This window comes from Solanum tuberosum, unplaced genomic scaffold (assembly GCF_000226075.1).
Source record: "Solanum tuberosum cultivar DM 1-3 516 R44 unplaced genomic scaffold, SolTub_3.0 scf00070, whole genome shotgun sequence".
NCBI lineage: Eukaryota > Viridiplantae > Streptophyta > Magnoliopsida > Solanales > Solanaceae > Solanum > Solanum tuberosum.
The window spans coordinates 1,018,251-1,042,663 of record NW_006238996.1 but is presented as its reverse complement, the minus strand read 5'-3'; the positions used below and the strand labels follow the sequence as shown (position 1 = coordinate 1,042,663).

Here is a 24,413-nt window from a genome sequence, read left to right as displayed (position 1 = left end):
GCCTAAAGTTCCAGTGTGCCAAGCCTTGAAGGAAAGAACCAAGTTGGCGATGAAAAGAAGCAGTCTGCGGATTGCCTAGTGGTTCCGCGAAGCAAAGATAGATCGCCCAAAGTTACAGACCATGACGATGATGAATGCCAAGGCAAAAGGGCGATGAAAAAGACCAAAGGGCGGCTCGCCGAGTGGTTTGGCGAGCCCCACTTTCTTTGCCGAGAGGGGCTTTCGTAGCACATTTTTGGCGACTATAAATAGGATTTTGAGATATCTGAGACTGTTTTCTCTAGAGTTCTTCCTTAGCTTTGAAGGATTGAAGAAATTCACTTTTGAGAATTCGGAAGTGGGTCTTTGAGATTCATCAAATTGAACCATTGTAAAGACGAAATCACTCTTACCCAGTTGATGGATAATCAATTTGGTAATTGTTTTTACCTTTTTATAATGTCTAATGTCTAGCTAAAACCCCAATTCTTGGGGTGTGATTATGGGCTGATTTAGTTTAAGGGTATTGCTAATTGTTAGTTTAAATGCTATTTAAAAGTGAGTTTAATCATAAACTGTGGTTTAATTAAAGAATTGTAGTTGTAAATGCAGTTCTATGTTTGTGTTCTTGGCTCGAGAGAGAGGTTTTAGAACTAAGGTTTTTGATTAATGGTTTGTGGGTATTCGGTTGACCTGGGTTTAGCTCGAGAGAGTAAACCCTAAACCCAATATTACACATTCAGCTCGAAGGAGTGAATGGATTAAGGTGAGGGTTGCTCTTAATTTGCATGCTTGTTGATGTTTGAGAGAAATCACTTGATTCAGGGTAATTGTTCGAGAGAAAAATCCCTCCTTTATAGTCTAACCTACTCATTAATATCTAGCTATTTTCTAATAGTTGAAATTACCATATGTCTATATTATTCTATAATCGATCACATCCTAAGAATCCGTCTCTATATTATTAATTCGTATTGTTTGTGACTGTTATTTGTAGTTGATAATTAAAACCAAAATCCCCCATCTGACATTCGTGTCACCCCTTAATTTGAATGATGTCTTTATTCGATAATTTTTATTCCTATGACTTATTGACCACATTTACACTTCTTCATTGAATTTTAAAACACGTACCGCTCCCTGTGGGATTCGATCCCAACTCATTTAGTTGGATTTTATACTGATTTACAATCGTTGAACACCTAAAACTGGATGAAGTGTGCTTGAAACGTTAAATCAATTAGTTGCTCAAAAATTGCTTATATAATAGCACCAAAAATTTGTAATAATATGTATTTTCGGACATGGCATAAACGTTTAACAAAAGATGCGTTATATTCTACCGTATTAGAAGCATGAGTACAACAGAGGTATAAACATGTCTGTTTTTTGTTATTAAATTTAAGGTAAGGGTAATTTTGACTTTTCACTTCACTGTACACAATATGTGGCTTTCATCCTACCATCCTACCATCCTACCCTTGAAAGGACACGTCAGGTATCACTCTTACGTTGTTATCATCGGATCTTCTCAACTCTACTTTTATGCTTCTCGTTATGTATCTCCTTCTTTTTCTGTGTGTTCTACTCTTGATTGTTGTGCTTTTGAGGGTCTTGATGGTTTGAGTTGAAATTCCCTTTATATGTGATTATTATGATTTCTCTGAGATGAATTTCAGGTTATTTCGTTTGTTGATGTGAATTATGGCTGAAAAAATTGTGACTCTTTTTTATTTGCTCTATTCTGGTTGAAAATATTGATTCCTTGCTTCTTTCTATGTTTTAAAATAAAAAGTAATACTGTTGTTGATTTTCTATGTGCTATCCAGGAAAAACTCAATCATGGGATTTCTTTTACAACTTATATTTGCAAATGAGTTGTTTGGACCTCTGTGTGATTTAGGGGAAAAGAAATAATGGGATTATTTTTCTGATTCACAGTTGTCGTTCTTCTCTCTATTGGTTTGGGGAGAAATATATGCTATTTTTGAAAAAAAATTAATCGAGACAACTTTTGCCCTCTACCTGTTTGTGAAAATTCTCCAAAGATACAACCTCTGTCATTTTAATTTTCTAATGTAGGTTCTTAATTTTTGTTATTTATCTATTAATATGTTGTAATATTTTTACTAATTCTTTGTCGTATCATAAGCTAATAATTATTTGATGGTATTGCAATCAATTTTATTTCCTGGGCAATGGGATCACAGTTCTATTTTTAAATAGTTGCGCATATCAAGAATTTTATAAGCTCATTTCGATTAACCATATACTTTAAATCCTTATAGGGACTAATGCTAATGCCTACAATTTTTAGATTCCTTCACATTTGTTCGTACAACCTAGAAGGAAAATCTAGAATTGTTTTCTTTCCAGTCCTGTAGTTGCAACATAGCTAGCTTATTAGCTTGTTGCAACATACTTCATTCTAACAATTAATGTTTACTACTCTGCCGCATCTCTTTCTCAAAGTCACTTGATCATTCTACCGAGTTCAGTAGTGCACAATTTTTTTATATTACTGGAGGATCAACTAATGAGGAAAATGATGGGAAGGGGAAACCACTGGCCCTAAATAACAAGGAGCTACAATGACATGAACAACTGCAGTGCTGGTGCGTGAATTTTTCAGTGTGACAGTTGCATCTATCAAGAGCTTTTAGTTGATCGCTGCTACTCAACAATCCGCTGCTGGACCTACAACCTCTCGGCCAACAAGCCAATCTGATCACGACAAAATCATCTGGTAATTCGAGATAGTAAGCAAATATACATTTAACATGGACTACCGGTATCCTCTCTTGAGCAACTTTGACGAAAAATTGGCTTGTGAAGAGCTAAAGATTTTTACATTTTGTGTGCTAAAACTATTTACTGTAATGCTCCTAACTGGATTTATTGTACTTCCTGTTCTTTTCACCATTCGAAATGGAGATCGCCCCTAAAATTCAAGTTTTTTTTTATTATAGTTGAAGACACTTTTTTATGGCTTCTTTTGTTGGATGAATCAAATGGTAGGAACCTTATATGAAATTCTCTGTTCTTTCAATTTTGTCTTCATTTTCTTGCAGGTTGTCCTGCTTCATATTTCGGAGTAGCACGGTAAGGTTATATCTCTTCGTTTCTTCTTCATTACATTATCTACCATTCTTTGTTGTTGGTGGTAGGTTTCTTCCTTGCGTTTGTTGTTGCTTCTGGATTTTGCTTTTCTTTTCTTATTTTTCCTTGCACTCTACTTTTTGATTCTTCGTTATTTTCGCATCTAATTGCTGGGAAAATGCAGATTAACATAAATATATATATGATCAAAATAATATAAATAAAATGGGAAAATAATGACACAAGAATATTACGTGAAAATCCTTCTAAATAGGGGAAAAATCACGGGCCAAGAGAAGCAACTGATATCACTATAGCAAGAAATGTTTACACTGTGTAGTCACGAATAAAATACTCAAAGTGACTACAACACACTCAAAAGGAATAACACTCTTTTGATTTACCACCTTACTAAAATATCGTTCACACTCTATTTTTTCATAGACTATTTTTCTTATATAGCCTATGAAATACCTTACTTTGCTCTCATTTTTTTTTCTCTAACTTGGTGTATTCTATAAATGAGCTAATGAGCTTCTTTTATAGAAGAAATTTACAACTAATGATGTCACCAATGACATCATGAAAATACTAAAGTTTCAAACTTTACAACTATGTAGATATCTTGGAAAGATTTAATTGATATGTAGTTGTACCAAAATGAGACTTTAATAAAATGGGGCTGGAACCCCACAAATCTCCCCCTCCATTCCCATTCACTGGAAGGAGGTATCTTCATCTTCATTAGAGAGAGCTAATAACCATAAGTTCTTTGCATAACTCAAACTTCTCTTTCGATATCGTCTTGGTCAGCATATTTACAGGATTTTCACTTGTGTGGATGTTTTTGACATGAAATTATTCTCTCTCCAATTCATCACGAATCCAATGATATCTGACGTCGATGTATTTTGTTCTTGCATGGTACGTGGAGTTCTTGCTCAAGTTTATTGCACTCTGACTGTCACAATAGAAAACATACTCCATTTGTTGCAATCCAAATTCTTAAAGTAATCGCTTTAGCCATATCATCTCCTTGTCGGCTTCAGTAGACGCAATATACTCAGCTTCAGTGGCAGATAGTGCAACACACTTCTGCAACTTCGATTACCATGATATAGCTCCCCACTGAAAAAGTAAACAAATATCCAGTGGTGGATTTTCTGTTATCAAGGTCACCTGTCATATCATCATTTGTATAGCCTTTCAAGATTTGATCTGATGATCCAAAATACAATCATTCATCTGAGCTTCCTCTAAGATACCTGAGTATCCACTTCACAGCTTCCCAATGCTCTTTTCCCGGATTGCCGAGAAATCTCTTGAAAACACCAACTGTTTGAGCAATATCAGGTCTAGTGCATACAATAGACTTCCAACGACGGAGGAATATGAAACTTTGGTCATGCTCTAATTTTCCTCCTTAGTTGTAGGACACATCTTTTTGCTCAACTTCATATGACCAGCCAGAGGTGTACTAACAGTTTTAACATTCTTCATATTGAAGCACTCTAGTACACATTCAATGTACTTTTGTGACAAATACATCTTCCTTACACCTCTGAGATGAGTAATTCTCATGCCCAAAATTTGTTTGGCATGACCCAAGTCTTTCATAGAAAAAGACATACACAACTCTTCATTCAACTCGTCAATCTTGGAAGTATTCTTTCCCACAATTAACATATCATCCACATATAGCAAAACAATGATAAAATCATCGTCAATTTTTTTTTGTACAAATTCACAATGATATGAAGAAGTCTTCTTATAGCCTTTCTCCCCCATAACATATTAAAACTTCTTGTACCACTGTCTGGGAGCTTGCTTTAGGCAATAGAGACTCTTTCTGAGTTTGCACACAAAATTTTCTTTACCATCTACTTTGAAGCCCTCAGTTTGTTCCATATAAATCTCTTCTTCTAGGTCACCGTGAAGGAAAGCCGTATTCACATCCATCTTCTCAATCTCTAAATTAAGACTAGCAGCCAAACCTAAAATTGTATGAATCGAGGACATTTTCACAACAGGAGAAAATATTTCGTCAAAGTCAATACCCTTTCTTTGACCAAATCCCTTAAAAACCAATCTAGCTTTGTATCTGGGCTTCAAGTTGTGTTCTTCAAATTTAACTTTGAACACCCACTTGTTCTTCAAAGCCCTCATGCACTTGGGCAATTTTACCAACTCATAAGTGTGGTTCTCATGCAGAGACTTCATCTCATCTTACATGCCTTTAATCTATTGATCCTTGTGCTCATCTTTCATGGCCTCCTCATAACATTTAGGTTCTCCCCCGTTAGTAAGTAATACATACTCATTGGGTGAATAACGAGAGGAAGAAACCTGTTAACTTGTGGACCTCCTAAGTGGAATATTTAATGCGTCCACAACTTTATGAGCAGGAGGATCATAAATAACAATATCATTGTTATTGTCAACATCAACGTGTTGATTCTATACATGATTTTGGGCGTCACCATGATTATCAAGCCCAACAATATCATGCACACTTGTGTGAGGAACTTCATCTAGATGAACTATGCCATCAAAACTTGAAGATTCTAGCTTCTTCGCTTTGTCAATATCTTTAATTGTTTGATTCTCCATGAAAATAATATCACGACTTCTCACAAGTTTCTTTTCAATTGGATCATATAGCCTGTAACCAAATTCATCAAGGTCATATCCAATGAAGATGCGCTGCCTTGTCTTGGCATCTAACTTTGACCTCTCATCTTTCGGCTCATATACAAAAGCTTGCAACCAAATATTTGTGGGGTTCCAGCCCCATTTTATTGAAGTCTCACTTTGGTACAACTACATACCAACTAAATCTTACCACGATATCAACATAGTTGCAAAGTTTGAAACTTTAGTATTTTCATGATGTCATTGGTGACATCATTAGTTGTAAATTTCTTCTATAAAAGGAGTTCATTAGCTCATTTATATAATACACCAAGTTAGAGAGAAAAAATATTTGAGAGCAAAGTAAGATATTCCATAGGCTATATAAGAAAAAATAGTATGTGCAGAAAATAGAGTGTGAGCGATATTTTAGTAAAATGGTAAATCAAAAGTGTGTTATTCCGTTTGAGTTTGTTGTAGTCACTTTGAGTATTATATTCGTGACTACACAGTCTAAAAATTTCTTAATATAGTGATATCAGTTATTCCTCTTGACCTGTGGTTTTTCCCTTATTTAGAAGGGTTTCCACGAAAAAATTTTGGTGTCATTATTTTTCCATTTTATTTATATTATTTTGACCATATATATCTTTGTGTTGGTCCGCATTTTTCCAACAATATTCTCAAATGGTCATAGGAAACATCCTTTCCATACCAAACACTATTTGGTACATCACTTTGCAAAGCAATAGCAGGGGATTGATTAATAACATGTGCAACGATCAATAAAGCATCACCCCAAAATGAGTTCGACAACTTTGCTTCAGAAAGCAAACATCTAACTCTTTCTATCAAGGTCCTGCTCATCCTCTCATCCAAACCATTAAGCTGAGGAGTCTTCTGGTGTCTAATACATTGATGCTTGCAGTATTCGTCAAATGGTCCACAATATTCACCACCATTATTAGTACGACTACATTTCGGTTTCTTTCCAGTTTCTCTTTCAACTGAAGCCTGAAACTTCTTGAAGACACCTAACACTTGGTCTATAGTCTTCAAAATATAGACCCAAAGTTTTCTTGAGCAGTCATTAATAAAAGTGACAAAGTAGAGTGCACCACCCAATGTTCTAGTCTTCATTGGACAACATAAATCAGAGTGCACCAATTCAAGCAACTTTGTCTTTCTCGAAGGAGGATTAGACTTGAAGAAAACTATATTTTGTTGCTTTGATACAAATTTGCTTGGAGGAACTCATTTAATTTTAAGATGCAACTCTTCTAGAAATGTTATTCATTCACAACATAAATGTGTGCCGCTAAATTCACGTTATATGAATATATTCGTGATTGTAATTTGAAGTGTGAGCAAGAACTCGACATGCAAAATGCATAGTTAAGTTTTTTTTTGAATAATGTAAGAATCTGGAAAATATTTTACCGATCCATATAATAGAGCAGTTCTATGATAGTTAGTATTATCAAAGCTTGAATTATTTTTAGGGTTGCGAGATTGTAGTAAAATATCATACAAATCAAATGATTTATTTAAATTGTTGGGCCTGTGCGTAGCATGAGCATTGCTCATCTAGTATATATATATATATGTATATATATATATATATATGCGAGAGAGAAGGAAACTTTCACATATAGCCACTCAAAAATAACATAATTATTCTCCATAGCTATAGTTTGATAATTACAATCCATAGCTATATATTATAGGGAGGAGAGAGGCAAGTGAGACTGGGAGAGAGAGGAGAGAGGCGAGCTAGAGAGGGAAAAGAGTGGGAGAGAGGTGAATTGTATATGTGTATCAAATAGATAATTGTATATTATACATATGTATTTGTATATATGGCAAGCGAGATTCAGAGAAGGAGGAGAGAGGCGAGCAAGATTGGGAGGGAGGAGAGAGGCGGCGAGAGAGGTTAATTGTATACGTATATCGGTTAGATAATTGTATATTATACATATGCATTTGTATATATGGCAAGCAAGATTGGGAGAGGGAGGAGAGAGGAGAGCGAGATTGGGAGAGGGGGGGAGAGGCGAGCGAGAGAGGGCAGGGAGTGGGAGAGAGGTAAATTGTATATGTATATCGGTTAGATAATTGTATATTATACATATGTATTTGTATATTCTGGCAAATTATACATATAAAAAACGTGGCTAATTATACAAACTCGAAGTCAGCCCACATAATTAATGTATATTGTTAGTCGCGAGTAGTAATTATAGCAAACTATAGCTATGATGAGTAATTAAGTAGTATAAATTTGCTATTTATATTAAAGAAATACTCCCAAAAAAAACTTTGCTACATTCTTTTCTTTTATTCAAATAATAATAAGGAGTTCAATTAACTCATTTCCATCATAGGTAGCTCTTTGAAATATCTTAAATATATATAAAAAATTATATAGTATAGTTGAATCCACAAGCTAGTTCTTGACCTGAGGATTCAAGAGTAAACAATATACTCCCTATATAACACAAAAAATAATTTGAAACGTAAAATCACTCAACTCAAAATCGATGATGTTGGAACCGTTAAAGACTATGACAAATATATACAAGATAATTTGCTAATAATAAGAATATGAATGATCAAAGTATATATCATGAAGAACAAAATTAAGATATATTTAGTAAAGAAATAATTTGAAGTTCTTCCCGTATGTATTTAATTTCATACAATATATAACAAGATCAGACTCATTCTGATTAGACTAATTTACCCTAAATCTTGAATTCGCCTTTGTCAGTCACGATAGGAGATCGACAAATTGACATGTGGAATGTAAATACAACCACATATCAATACACTCCACATGAAATGCATGGCTACACTTAGGTAATTTTCTACAAACATCTTCATCTTCTAATAAACTCAAACAAATTATACATTCCAACCCCTCATTACTTTCTTCTTTAATTTGTATACAAACAAAGGAATTGAAGAAATCATCGATCTTTCGAGTCCCTTTGTTGGAAAATTACTAGCAAAGTTAGTATTATCAACAATATTTAAGGAATGAAACTTATGAAATGGGGAAGAGAGTGAATTTCGAGTACTCCTTCGTCGAGTTTGAATCAAGAACCATTTGGCATAAATGTGTAGAAGTAAAATAAAGAGAATTACTAGAAGCAGTGATATTATTGCTGCTAGCATAATGTTGCTTTTATAAGATAAAGATATTATGGATGATGTTCTTTAGTGAGTTGAAAGTAATTTATGGAAATAGAGGAGGAGAAGAAGAAGAAGTGAACATTTTGGTTGAGTTAAGTGATGAGAAGTGAAACCAAAGCGGGGTTTTTAATAGGATGAACCCATCGACAACCCCTTAAAGTTGGCACTAACATTCACTTAGACACCTCAAGTAAGCTTTGTTTTTTTTAAACACTTTAAGTATGAATTCGTTGTGTCATTTTCACACTTTTTGCTGACATGGGCATAATGAGTGTATAACACTCACTAACAGCACGTCAGAGTTTTATTTAGCTTGTTTTTTTTTTAATTTCTTTCTTGTCTTCTCCAATTTTCAACTACCATTTTCATAAGTATAAACTCCTTCCATGGTGAAAAGTGTTGATAGAGATTTTAGAGTTAAATATATATCTCCGTGAATTAAATTTGATAATCAAATTAGTTCAATTATTTGTTGTTAAAATCGGGACTCGTTTAAATTATGTGGTTCAAAGTCATGATTGAAATTGATACAAACATTTTTGTTGCTTGCTAGTTTAACCCTCCGATTCCTTTTAGATCATAATTCTCTGGAAAAAATTTCTTTTTATATCTTTCTTAGATTCATTTTGTAATTGATGCTCTAATTAGTCTCCATGGGAACCAACACCTGCACTTAAGTTTGCAGTGTTGATATTGAAGATAAATTTCTTCATTTTGTTTGGTCCTAGTTTCCTCAATTTTCTTTTCTTACTCCACTTTAGATATAGAACAGGAATTATTTTTCACTCAAATTCCATCGGATGCTTATTTTATAGGGAAGAGGATTTAATATATTTTGAATCTTTAAAAAATAGAGAAAGCTAGGGCATGGCGGAAAAGACGAATGGGGGTAGGTGTGGGTTTGATTTTGGTGGAGAAGACAATTGGGGTCGGCGGGCTCGGGGGGTGGGGGTAGGGCTGGGCATTCGGTATTTCGGTTCGGTTTCGGTTTTTTTTTTCGGTTTTCGGTTTTTGTACAATGTGTACCGAACACCGAACCGAAATAATTCGGTTCGGTTCGGTTCGGTTTTTATTATTTCGATTCCGGTTTTGTTATTTCGGTTCGGTTTTTGTTAATTCGGTTTTTTGTTATGGGCCTGCTTTGTGGGCTTTTTAAAATTTTATAATTTTTTTGTTTATTTTATTAATGTTTATTTCTTTTTGCTTATTTTACTCTGTTTTTCAAATTATTGTATGATTCAAAATAATAAATTGTCGTTAACATTGAAATTTAGCCTTGTTATATAACATTGAAATTTACCGGTCGTTGTTGTGTTGCGGCTGCCTGCTGGTCGATTGGCGGCTGCTAGTCACCGGAACGGTCGACGCTGCTATAGTCCTGCTGTGTGCTGCTGGTCGCCGGAACAGTCGACGCTGCTATAGTCTGTAGACGACTAGACGTGGGAAGTGGGAACGGTAATTTTTGCCTTTTAGGAAGTGGGTTTGTAAAGTTGAAATGTTTGAAAAGACAAACTTTTGTTTTTAATTTTAAATTATAATTAATATAATATTAATATATATTATAATATAATATATTTCGGTAAACCGAAATACCGAATTACACAAAAATTACATACCAAAAACCGAACCAAAATACCAAAAAATACAAAACCATATACCGAATACCGAACCGAAAACCGAAACCGAATTACCAAAATAATTCGATTCGGTTCGGTTTTTCGGTGTTTATGCCCACACCTAGGTGGGGGTAGTTTGGTGTTCTGCAAAAGACATTTTTTAAAAGTGATTAAATTTTCTCTTTGTAATTATTTGGGCAAAATGCCATGTGTCATCAATTCACTAGTTATTTTTTTGTTTTTTACCAAAATTTATTGTTTAAGAATTATTTTGGGGTTAAATGACAAATGTCCTCATTTTATTGGACACTTTAAAGGTCACTCGCGAGTGTAACACACATTATATATTTTTGTTTATTGAAAAAAAGGTGTCAAAATGACTTAACAAAACCCTACATTAGGTGTTTAAAATGAACATCGTTCAGTTGAGGTGTCTAAGTCTTCGTGCCAACATTAGGGGGTCACCGATGGGTTTGGCCTTTTTAATATGTATAAGCTTTAAAAAACAGAGATGCTAGAATATGGTAAAGATTTATGAATAAAAACATGTGGATTTAATAATATTTTGTATGGTTTGTTTTACGTGTCTTAATTTAATTGGACATAAAGTTTAAGAATATAAGAAAAATGTGGTTTAAATTAAAAGTACGTATAATAGGTGTGTTCGGACTTCGGTCTACGGCCAAACTTTTTTATGTATGGTTGATAAAAAAAATTGAAAAAATTTCTTGGGAAAAGGCATAAATGCCCTCCTGAACTTGTGCCGAAAAGTCAGTTACATGCTCAAACTATTGTGGCGATCTATTAGACACTTAATCTTGTTCAAAGTGATATTAATACCCCCTTCCGAAGACAATCTCAGTTTTGTGTAAAAAAGTATTGCACACGCGTTTTCACACCTAAATAATATTATTTTAAATTTTTAAAACTTTTTTCCCTGATATTTTCTTTAACTTTTGCAAAAAATTAAAAATCTGGGCATCTTCCTTCTCTCACCATACATATCTCTTTTTAAAATATTTTTCTTCTTCCTTCTCCATTGGTCATAAATTGAAGGGGAAAATAAAAAATTGAAGAGAAAATAGGAGTCAGTAAGTTGATTATGAAGTATATAGATGTTGGCGGCGGTGATAGGCGATGGGCTACACCATTATGGCTGATGGAACAAATAAATTTTTTTGTAAAAATCTTTTAAAATCTTGATAAGTATGTATGTAAATCAAGCATTTCATTAGTATTTTTTTTGTGTGTAATTGATTAATCAAATATGTTATTGATGATATAAGACATAAAAATAACATTGTGGTGGTTGTTGGTAGTTCTCCAGCGAGAATAGAGAAGACAAAGATTGAGCAATCATTTTTTTCGGTGAACTTTTAAAAATTTAGACAATATAATCATAAATTTTATGCATAAATGTCATAGAATTTTCAATAGGAATCATTATCTTTCTCATGATTCTTTTTTGGTGATCTTCTGAGAAATCCTCCGGCGAGTTCAAACGGAAAAATCATTAACTTTAATATGAAAGTCATCATCCTCTCCACCCCCTTCTATTTTTAAGAGTTATTTTTTATGGGTAGAGTGTTGGATGTGCTTCCATCAAACAATCAATGACGATAAATGCAGTGATTCCTTAAGAAGAAAAAGAAGAACTAAAAATAAAGAAAAATGTAAAAGCTTAAAAGAAATTGGGGCCACCAATAAAATATTTAAAAAAGAAAGAAAATTGAAATAATTAATATATTAAAAATTATGTATCATAATTTTATAATGACCAATAAAATAGTGTCATGTGTTGAAATTCGTCATTTTAATATATAATTTTTTCTTCTCACGCACCTTAAGGAAGGTGAAGTCACTTTATTTGCTATGTCACGTTCTAAGGGGGTATTAATATCACTTTGAACAAGATTATGTGTGTAATAGGTTGTCACAATAGTTTGAGCGTGTAACAGACTTTTCGACACAAGTTTAGGAGGAAATTTATGCCTTTTCCCAAATTTCTTTAGGAAAACAAGTTTTTTTTAAAAATGAGGTAAATGACTTTCCTAATGGAAGTAGGAAAAAACAAGTTCTATAAATATGAGTATTTCACATTGATAGACTTCATTTTCACACCTCATCACCACCATCGTCCATAGAACGTATTTGTTTAGTTATATATAAATGCATAGAGGATAATATCTTTTTTTACATACTAAACATTAGTAAATAAGTAAGAAACGACTCACTTATTTTTCTAAAAAATATTTACCTTCGACCGAACACACCCAACATATACTAACTTTTTTTAAATATGTTTCTAAAAGAATATCTCTTTCTATATTTAGTAGTAATTCTCTAATTTCGTCATTTTTTACGTGTCTTTTTTTAAGATCACAACTCAGAAGATTCATAAGATATTTTGGTACAGTAAAATATATTTTTCGTTTAAAACACAAACTTCAAAAATCTTCATATTTCTTTTATAAAAAAGTTCATGTCTAGTTAAACTAAAACGCTTAAATTGAAACAACGTAAAAATATTCATTTCATTCACAAGATCAAAGGAGAATCCCTTGGTTCAAGGAACTTAGAAATAGATGCATGAGAAAGAGTTGAAAGCACAGTAAAAAGGGGGCCAGATATAAAGGTCTCGTGAAGGGAACGACAGTTTACTGTGGGAATGATTATATTATTGGATCCAATATATATACTACATAGTTTATTTTGTACTATTTAGTTATTTACTTTAGTGCCAATAGAAGATCCCAATATGTCACATGTATCCCAAGAACATCATTTATTAATTTGCTTGTTTGTAAGTTTGAAGATGCAACAAAAATAAAAATGAATTTTGAAGCATAGTAGTTATATGTTATGGATGAATATTTAAGTGTACATGGTCGTACTATTAATTACTATATATGTCTTAAATAATACAAATATAAATAACGAAAATGCTCAATAGTTGTTACTATTAGAGTGAGTTGTACAGAATCTTGTATCAATTTCAAGTCAAATTAAAGTGTGATTTCATTGTTATAACGCAAACTAACATAAATGAGTGCATCACAAGACTCAACAAGTTTATTCCTTTGCCTCATAACAATACATAACTTGAAATATAGAATTTGAAATTTGAGAAACAGTTTTTTCAAGTTTTATAAAATTTTCACTATCAAAACTTCGATAAATTGTATTTTCATGTCTGAACACAATTTCAACCTCTAAATACCTTTTACTTCACTTCAAATTCTATTTATTTTTTTACAAATTTCAACCAATTCATAACCAAAGCCTACTAAAATTCAATTACATCCTATTTAGCCCTTATTTGGGGGGTGACTAAGCTCCCACTACGGGGAAGGGATGAACTACAACGGTCTATTATACACAACCTTACCCTGCATTTCTGCAAGAGGCTGCAATTTCAATATCTGATCACCTCATGAAATAGCATAACATGCTCAACATTAATTAAAGAAAATGTGTCATAGTTTGGTTCCTAAGCTTCAGCTCATGTCATGTTCTTGATTACTCAATCCTTCAGATTTTCTTGAACCTAATATCTCCAACAAAGCAAAATTCTCAGAATACCCTTACCCCACCTCCACCCCCACCCCCCAGCACCACCACAACCACAACCAAACAACTACACCATCTTTTCCCAATGGACCAAAAAGATTAAACCTTTGATATAAACCCAGATCAAAAACTCAAAACAAAAAGTAACTTTTATCCCTATCACCCCCACATCAACCAAACAACTACACCAACACAATGTTCTTTTTCCTGTGGACTGCAAAAGATTGAAACTTTAATAAAACCACAGATCAAAAAACTCAAAAACAAACAAGATTTCAACACAACTGACAAAAAACAGTGAATGCATGTATAAAAGGAAAAAAAATTATTTTTTTCCTGTGGACCAGAAAGATTGAAACTTTATCACACCCCAGATCAAAAAACTCAAAACCAAGAAAGATTTCAACACAAAATTAACAAAAAGAGAGTAAATCAATGCATAAAAGAAAAAAGAAAAAAGCCACAAATGGTAAAGAGAGAAAGAAAGGGGTACCTTGTAACGGCAATCACGGGTAAAAGGCAAGAAATCAACCTGCCTACAATCCTCAACAAAACAATGCTTCCCAAGATTTGGGAATTCTGGTGTACCCATTGAATTGAAAACTTTGTAAACAACAACAATAACAAGAGAAAAAAAAGGGGAATTGAAATTGATAATTTGGGAATTTGGGTAATGGGGTTTATTTTGAAGATTCTTGAGGAGACAATAGGATAGACAACGCTGGAACTGGAGAATGATTCAAACGTTGTCTGTCCTAAGTTGCCTGGCAAATGATGACTTTTCTACTATTTGTATACTCTCTTCTTCTTTTTTTCTCAATATATTTTTGTATTTTCGATATGTTTTGGTAGATTGAAAATAATTATCTATATTCCTATTTATAATAATACAAAATCAAATTAAATTAGGATTAGAAATTTTTTTCTTATATGAACTAAGTAAATCCTAATTAAATATTAATTAAATAAATAATCTCTATGTCCCAAATTACTTGTCAACTTTTGAATTGACACACCTTTTAAGAAAAATAATGCATGACATAGTGAGTTTATTATTTTCCCCCTATTAATTATGAATTGGATGAATTAAAACCTTAAGATTTTCAAGAAGTTCTACATTTTTCAAAGTAATTAATTGATGGTATAATAGGTAAAATTTTTTGTCTTTTCTTGATTTGTCAAAATGGACAGGTAATTAGGGACAACTAAAGAAGGAAAAGTGGACAAGTAATTAAGGACAAGGGAGGGGGAGTACTAAAAATAACAAATTCTAAACAATTAGGAATCATACCCCAACTTTGAATTGTTATTTCAATAATTTTGATATCTTTTCTTAAATTGCAATTGAAGAACAGTGAATCTTAGATACAGTTTCAAGCACTAGAATGTTTTTATGACATAATGATTCATGTGCTTTGTAACTGCATTGAAGCTAGATAATTTGGATTCTTATCGTGTATGATTTCATTCAGGGAAAAACACTCCTTATGGAGAACTTTTTTATACTTAGAACTCGAACTTGAGACCTCTTGACTAAGGGAAGAGCAATGACACTATTACATCTTTGATAATAGAGAAAAGAGAAAAATATACCCCAAACTATCATAAATGGTATGCAGATACGCTCCGTCATACTTTTGGGACATTGATGCCCCTGCCATCCAAAAACTAGAGCATATATCCCCTTCAGTCTAACGGAAGACTATATAGGGGCATGTGGCGCAATCTTTTCCGTTGATCCGATATTTAATAAATGTCGGGTCGGTGGATAAGATTATGACATGTGTATGTCTGTTAGTATAAAGGGTATATATGCTCTAGTTGTTGGATGACAGGGGCACCAATGTCCCAAAAGTATGACAGAGTGTATCTGCATATCATTTACAATAGTTCAGGGGTATATTTGTCATTTTTCCCTTGATAATATACAATATATAACTACTGTTACAAATAATTAAGAAACGTATTTCAATTTTTTGAATTATGTAGTAAATACATTATACACACGCATGTTGATAGAATGCATTGATACTGTTCTTTCGCACGTTTTCAAACTAATACACTATACACTATACACTATACACTATACACTATACACGTACTATTTTTGTGTGAAACATTTAATAGTTACCATCATTCTTATAAGAGCAATAATTATTTTTGATACTTCACCTATGTCAGCAAAGTTTTTAAATTCGTATCAAATATCTTTGATTAAGCATGTAGGAATACATTCACTATTAGAAACATATGTTTTTTCTATTTCATTCCTACCGGACCAGCTCACTTAAAAGATACATAATGGGAAACAAACACTTCCTTTACTCCACTTGTCAATGTGTCTATAATTGCCTCTGTTACATGTTTAATCTATGCACTAAACTTAAATCATAAAGTGGTAATTAACATATAGTTGTTGTATGTTTGAACCTCTTGTTTGGTGTGTGTGAAAAAAAAACAGTTCTTTCATTCATTAGTAAGCCTTGGTTTTGTAATATTGACCTATATACATAGTATAATTTTCCAACAAAGGGTGTTCAACCGACCACTTTCCGGCCATTGTAGCCCCACCCCCACCCCCACCCCCTAATTTGATTGTAAGTTACAAAAATGACAAAAACACATAACAAAACAAAAAGAGTTCCATTTCCATTACTCCACTTATCAAAGTTTCTAACAACATTTCATCTGTTACATATTCAATATTTGCACTAAACTCATATCATAAATTGGTAACATAATAGTTGTTGTATATTTGGACAAGTCATCGAAAGGATCTCGGAGACCCATTCATTCTTTAATGGAATAGGGAATGGGCAGAGCTAGGCACTCAAGATATTGTGTCTGGAGAGGGAGGCCCCGCCTAAAGTTCTGACCCTTGCTTCAAGCTCTGCTCTGGGAGAATGCAATATGAGATTGAATGCCATAACTCTTATTTGGTCTTTGTTTCTATTTCATTCTATCTCATCGTATCACATTTTGTTCTGTGAGATTGTTTGTGTGAAAAAAAACAGTTCTTTTAGGCCTTGACAGGTTATGTGGTAAGACCAAATCCAAAAGAGAACAAAAGGTCATAATGTTAATCACCAACATTCATAGAGAGTTGATCAACAGTCTTGAACTAAGTCCTTGCTAGTTTTCCAATAAAACCATAATCACCAAACAGGACATCAACTACACCTTGTCCTTCTATTCCTGGTAACCAAGCTGCTACTAGTGCATCCATTTGATATAGGTATGGTTGGATCACAACCGGACGGCCCGTGACAAGCACAACGACACATTTCACCGAGGTCATGATGTCTGGACCAGGCGCGGGGATTGTTAAGTTGAGGCTGTCACCAGAACATTCCGCGTATGGGGTCTCTCCCACCACGACTATGGTGTAGGAGAAGTTGTTGGACTTGATTAATTCGCTATCCGGATTTTCCTTATACACAACCTTTGTTTCTAGATCAACTGTACGTGTTCTCTATAGCTGAGAGGATTGTAGTACCTATTCAAAAAAAGTTGCTAATTGATCAATGTACAATATTGTTTGTACTCTTTCTTAGGTAGGTTTATCAAAGGACATGCCCGATTAACTTAATACACAAGTCATGACTCAACCAAATCCATCCGAAGGTTGTTAAAAATCAAGATAAGTCGAGTTAAAGCGGATTGGATTAAGCAATGGATTATAACTAAACTCATCCGGTTTTAGTTAGGGCCAACTGAACGAATTATAACTTAATCCAATAGGTCATAGCTTGACTTGTTCAACTCAAATTCAGACATATAAGTTAAGGTTTATGTTGCTTAGACATCTCAGAAAATGTTGTTGTGTTTGTGTTGGATCCTTAAAAAATGCACGACTTTTGGAGGATTGGACAAGCACATGTCAATATTTTTGAAGAGTCTGAGCAATATAGGATGAGGGATAAGAAATGTTCCAATTGTTGTGTTTCCACTAAGTCCTTGCCATGTAATGGTCCATCAACCACATTGGTAGCCCATATTGTTAGCATGGGCTCCTGCGACTAATATATTTGTTGCCTTTTTTGGAAGTGGCAAAACTGGTTCATCTGCATTTGCTCCATTTTTCAATAAAACAAGTGACTTTGTCACTGCTTCTCTTGCCAATTTTCTATGCTCCTACTAGATTGTAACACAACAAAGATGAATTCAAGATTTAACTTTTTCCGAGTTCATAACTTGTTATCTCATCTAGGAAAACGATCAAATTTGCTCATGTATTATCCGAAATTGAGCATCTTTGTCCTTCATTTGACCTTTTGGTTTAGTTTTACCCCTACCGTTAGAAAAAGTCTCGGTTTTTCCCTTGACCCTTAAAGGATCTCCAATGTAAGGACATGTGGAGTCTGTCGTCTTATGTTGGAGCTCCGTTAATGGCAATGACAAGTATGAGACAATTGGTAACGACAAGAGTATGAACGGGCCAAACACGTAAAAGAAGGCAAAATCTAACAATTTTAAACATTTTCCCTATCATTTATCGCTACACATTGAACTTACCGGACTGCCGAGATATTTTGTCAAACTATAATCAGCAAGAGGGCTCTCAAAAAGTCCCATTTGGAACTTCACCTTGAGAATTCTCTTGACTGCATCGTCGATTCGGGTCATTTGAACAAAGTTGTTGTTCACTAAATATGTTAAACCATCAATGAATTATGTATAGTTGTAGGGCAACATAACCTACAATATACAACCAGGAAAAGAGCAAACATTAGTTCTTTAAAGGTCATGTAAATCAAGTCGAAACTCGTTCTTCATGTTGTAAAATCGTGTGATAGTACGAGACAGATGCATAATTTAAATAGCTATTACAGATATCGTTGATTCGCCCACAACATGCACAAACTATAAAATGGTTATTCATTTTGGTATAAATTGATTAATTACTAACCATGTCAATGACACCTTCAAGAATGGAATATGTATAGTTTGTATTCCAAGGATAAGTAAGCTTGTCAATTCCTGCCCAATCTGAAATAACAAACCCCTGAAACATATTCCACAAACATTCACAAAGTTAGTTCGAAATCCCCATCTTGTTGCATCCTATGTTGCTCGGATCCTCCAAAAATGTCATCACAATCGTCTCGAACTTCCAAAACAATTGAATTTTTTGAAGGACCCGAGCAACATTCATAATGTGAATTTGAAATCACATCTAGTTGCATCCTATGCTGCTCGGGTCATTCAAAACCGTCATTGCACTTATGTTGGATCCTCCAAGTTTTTTGAAGAATTAGACAGGGGTGCAACAATACTTTTGGAGGTTCCGAGTAATATAGGTTGCATCTATTGAACACTATAATGTTGCTCGAATCCTCTAAAATGTTTGAAGAATTAGACACGGGTGCAACAATACTTTTGGAGGTTCCACGACCAATATAGGTTGTATCATTTAAACACTACAATGTTGATCGTACGCTCCAACAACGTTTCCACACCATGTCAGATCCTTCAAAAATATTGTCGCACTTGTGTTAGATCTTCCAAAACAGTGCGACGATATTTTTGGAGGGTCTAAGCAACATAAGTTACATCTATTGAACACTACAATGTTGTTGTATCCGAATTAAATACTCCAAAATAAATGTATTTTTGAGAATCCAACATGGATACAACAACATTTTGAAAGGGTCCAAGCAACATACATGTAGTTAAATTCACCAAGAGGATAGAATTAGGAATTTACTCTGAATCTAAGTGTGCCTTTAAGAAAACTAGTAACCATTTCTTTTTTCCATGCATTCTGAGACCATTCCATCTTGAATAGGAAACCATAACAGTAGAAACACCTTTGATGATTAAACTATAGTAACCTGCCATATGTATACTAAGCAAACCATGTCTATCAATAATTGTGTTGTTTTCATTGATTCCTTTTACTGTCCCACTATCTCCTACATAATGCTCAGCACAAACAGCCACCTTTTGCTTGTAACAAATAATAGTGACGAAGCCGACTTTTTGGACTCTGCATAAGGTGCCCTGTAGTAACGACAATAAATACCAATTTACCCATCGTCCATCCCCAAATAACTACCTAGGTGGAAGAAGATAGACCGGTTATTAAGGATCACCAAATGATTTGACATGCCATGAATACATTCACTACATAAGAGACACCATGCCACCCTATCTGATGTCCCCAAGATTATTGAAAAGGAACAACGAACACACAAAACCACCACAAAAATTTCATCCTGTCTACTATTCTGGACCTCTCTATAGTGACCATAACCCTGCTATAACGGCCATAACTTCGCTATAACAGCGTCGCTATAACAACCTTGTGTAAATAAGAATCATAAGAGGGAGGGGAATGGGTTTTCATGCCTATTTCTCTCCCCCTATTCCCCCAAAACTCTCTCAACTCTCCAATCACTCCATTTCAAAATCAAGGTAACTATCGCGTACCCTATTCTCCAATCACTCCATTTCAAAAATGGTGGGGGAGGTTGAAGGGTTGTTCTTGAGGAATATCTTAGATTCGGGCATGATTTAGGACTTGAAATGAGTGGATTTTATGCATATTTAAGTAGAGGAGTACTTTAGGAACACTTATATGTAGGAATTTTGTGGAAAGGGACACTTTCTGGGGCAAGGGGCGTCATTGCGGCACCCTCAGAGTTCTGGAACGATGAAGTTTACGATAGTGGCCTTCATCTTCGTTATAACGGGCAGCAGCCCGCTATAGCATCCTCCGTTACAGTGCTCTGAGTGTCGTGATGCCTCCCACTATAGCGACACACTGGCCGCTATAGATAAAGGTGCAGAGCAGGGAAAGATTTGTAGTTGTATAATTATAAGTGTACATGACAGAGATATGTGTTTGTATATACAGTGTCTCTCACTTTATATAAACACAAATTATAATTTGTGTTTGTGTTTGTATAAAGTGCGAGAGGTGAGGGAGAGATGACCAAAAGAGAGGAGAGCGGCGAGCGAGATTCAAGAGATAGGGGAGAAAGGTGAATGACAGGAAGTTTGCTGCGAATTGGAATTAAATGAAACTGTAGCTATAATATTTATTTTGAATTAATAGTTTTCTATAGAGAAAAGACATAAAGTCACCATTGAAGTTGTTCCAAATTTTTAAAAAGACACCTTAACTTTGCGAGTGTCATATTACCCCACGAAACAATCTAAATCCACAATAAATATACCTTTTTGATTAATTTTAACACCACTCGTGTTATCACGAAAAATGGGTGCGTGAAGGACTCTTGATACAACTTCAAACCAACGTAAAATTGCCATGTGGCACTCCCAATTTGACCTATTTTGAAAAAATAAAATAAAAACCCATGTATTAATTTTTTTTTAACTTTATTAGGAATAGTTTTTAATTTTTTCAAATCTTTTTTTCTCATCTTCCCTACCATCATTAGCTTACCCATATTTCTTAAGCATCCATGGCTTCCATCATATTTTTTTTCGTTTTCTCTTTTTCCTTTTTGGTCTTTGTTTTTTAAAAACTAATGTTATTGTGTTCATTCTTATTCTTTTTTTTTAAAAAAAACAAATTAGTTTAGTGATTTTTTTTCCTCCTACAATTCAAGATTGGGATTTGGGAGTAGTTAAACTATGGAAAACTCGATTTAGGAGTAAGAAGTTGGAGAAGTTGGTTATTTAAATGCTAGATTTTGACTTGGTGATATTTTGAGTATTTAAATTTTGATTATTTGATGGTGTTTATTTTCATATATAAATTAATTGGTGGTAGTTTGACAAACAATTGGTAGTGTTGTCGCGAAATCCACCCCGCCACAACGGGTTTGACGACTGTTGCAGCGGGAAGGGAATGGCAGAAGAACATAGTTGAGGCGAAGAAGAAAGAGAAAAAAGAAAGAAAAGAAAGGTAAAGAAATCAGATAAAAACATTTAAAAATTATTTTTAACATGTGGCAAGTGACTATTAGTGCGTAACATACAAGCATTTTTGTATAAGTGGTATTGGGTGAAAAATGGGGTATACATACTATTTTGAAGTTGTTCAATGGGGTGAGAGGACACCCGCAAAGTTAAGGTGTCTTTTTGAAAATTCGGGACAACTTCAGTGGTGATTTTATGTCTTTTCTCTTTTCTATAATGCAAAATTTTCCCTAATTTCATAATGGATTTATTTTTATTCAATTCATAACACATTTTGAAAGTCGTCTTTATTTTAGCTCAATATTAGCCAAATTCTAGCCCATTTGCATTGCTCATCTAGTATATATATATATATATATATGAATGATAAATTACTATAATATTCCAAGTAAAAAGATTACTATAATATATATTAGATTTAGGGGAAGAAGAGATGATTCAATCTTTTTTATTTCTGATGGATCTTTTAATTGGGTTTGGGTCAAGGGATGTCAATATGGGTTGGGTGGGTAGGACAAAGTTTGGTGGGTTGGAATTTAAATTTATCTAATAGAAAGACGCCACGTAATAATTATTATTAATAATAAAAAAATAAAATATAAGGATGTTAGTTTAAAGGGTAATATTGGACCAAAAAGGTTGACTGAAGGGTATTTTTTGTAACACCCCAAAAAAATTTGACGTTAGACTCGAACCATCCTTCGTAGAGAATAAGTTTTTACCAAGAAATTTAAATTTTCCTAAGTGTTAAGGTCACTAGATGTAGCACCTTAAGTTCCAAAACGAACTAAAGAGAAATTCATTCAAGTCATTCCTAAGTTCTTCTAAATTTTGGGTAAACTTCAAACGACCATAACTTTCAGTACATGATGAGTTAGGTGGCCCATAAGATATCAAATGAAATGTCTTTGGATTATCTTTCCAACGCTACTGAGTTTGCTAATTTTTGAGCTCGTATGAGGGAGATATCCATGTTTGATGTCAGGCTGTCCAATTAAGGAAAGTTACCCGAAAATATGAGGGGCATTTTGGTCTTTTCCTTTCCCAATCAGATATAATTCATTTTTAGTAAGGTTTTAGGAGTTTAAACTGATTTGGTTCAGTTCTACAATCCTAATTTACGCCTATGGTTTTAGAAGAGAGTTCGAGAAGAGAAAAGAAAAAATGTTCAAGGCGTTCGTCGAGATTCTTGAGTTTTGTTGCGGATTTTCACCAAGGGTTTGATCCCTAAGAGGTATGTAAGTTTTAAAAGTGTAAGGTTTGTTCACCCACACGCCAATCATATTTTATGTTAACGAATTCATCCCTAGAGATTCAGAAATTAAGTTCTTGATGTGTTTCTTGAAGAGTTGTTATTCATTCTTGAATCTTGATGTTTGGTTGAGTTCGTGAGGTGAAGATTTTGTTAAGGGTTGAGTAAATTGATGATTCTTGAGTGAGTTTCGCTAAAATTGTTCTGGGTTATAGGAATTTGAGAGTTTTTACCTTAGAATTTATGTGGGTATGAGTTGAATCAGGTTTGGGAGAAGAAGAAAAGATCAGGCAAAAATTAGCGCCCAAGTTCATGTCGTTGACTCCACTGTTTCAAAAATTATTTCGTGACCAAATATTATAATTTATCACCGCGTTGCGGACCTACTCCCAGACAGTGTTTTTCGACCATTTCTCATGATTAACTATCTAAAACTCATTTAATCATCACGACATCTTTCATATCATGAATCATAACTCTTAAATTCATAATTCATAATTCAAATTCAAGAAAGAGTTAAGAGTAGAGTTCAAAAAAGTCTTTGAGTTAAATAGAGAATACTTTGAGATCAACTATCGATTTGAGCTAAGTTGAGGAAGTAAGTATGAGAATGAGAAGAGTCGTACACATGAATTCTATATTATTATTTAAAACCTTGAGTCTAGTCGTTCATGCCCATAACTTCCACATGAACTCCATAATTTGAGTATCTTTGAGAGGAGTAGTATCTTCAAGATCTAAGTCTTGAGTATTGAGTTTTAAACCCTTTTGAGATTATATTCCTAATCATGGGACTACTACATGTTACCCATGAAGATCCTTGAGTTGAGATGTTCATGCCCATAATTCTTCATGAACCCTCTAAGTCGAACATCTTGAAATGAGTAGTATCAGTTAGTCCTTTAATTGAGATTGTTCATGTCCATAATTCCACATGAACCCTATGAGTCAAACATTTCAAGATGAGTAGTATCATTCAATCCTTGAGTTCTGGAGTTTTTGAATTCCTAGTATTGAGTTCTATGTATGGTTATTAAAAACCTTGAATTGAGTCGTTCACGTCCATAATTCGGCATGAACCCTATTTTGAGAAGTCTTTTACAATTATTTATAACTTGTTTTAAGACTTGAGCATTTGAGTTTGAGGAAGAGTAGAGCTGAGTTCATTTTCTTTAAAATGA

General features: G+C 33.9%; 1 pseudogene; it reads right to left on the bottom strand.

Annotated features, from left to right (window-relative positions):
* Nucleotides 1-17,124: 17,124 nt before the first annotated feature.
* On the bottom strand, nucleotides 17,125-20,771 carry LOC102586031 (beta-glucosidase BoGH3B-like; annotated as a pseudogene).
* Between the last annotated feature and the right edge of the window lie 3,642 nt (nucleotides 20,772-24,413).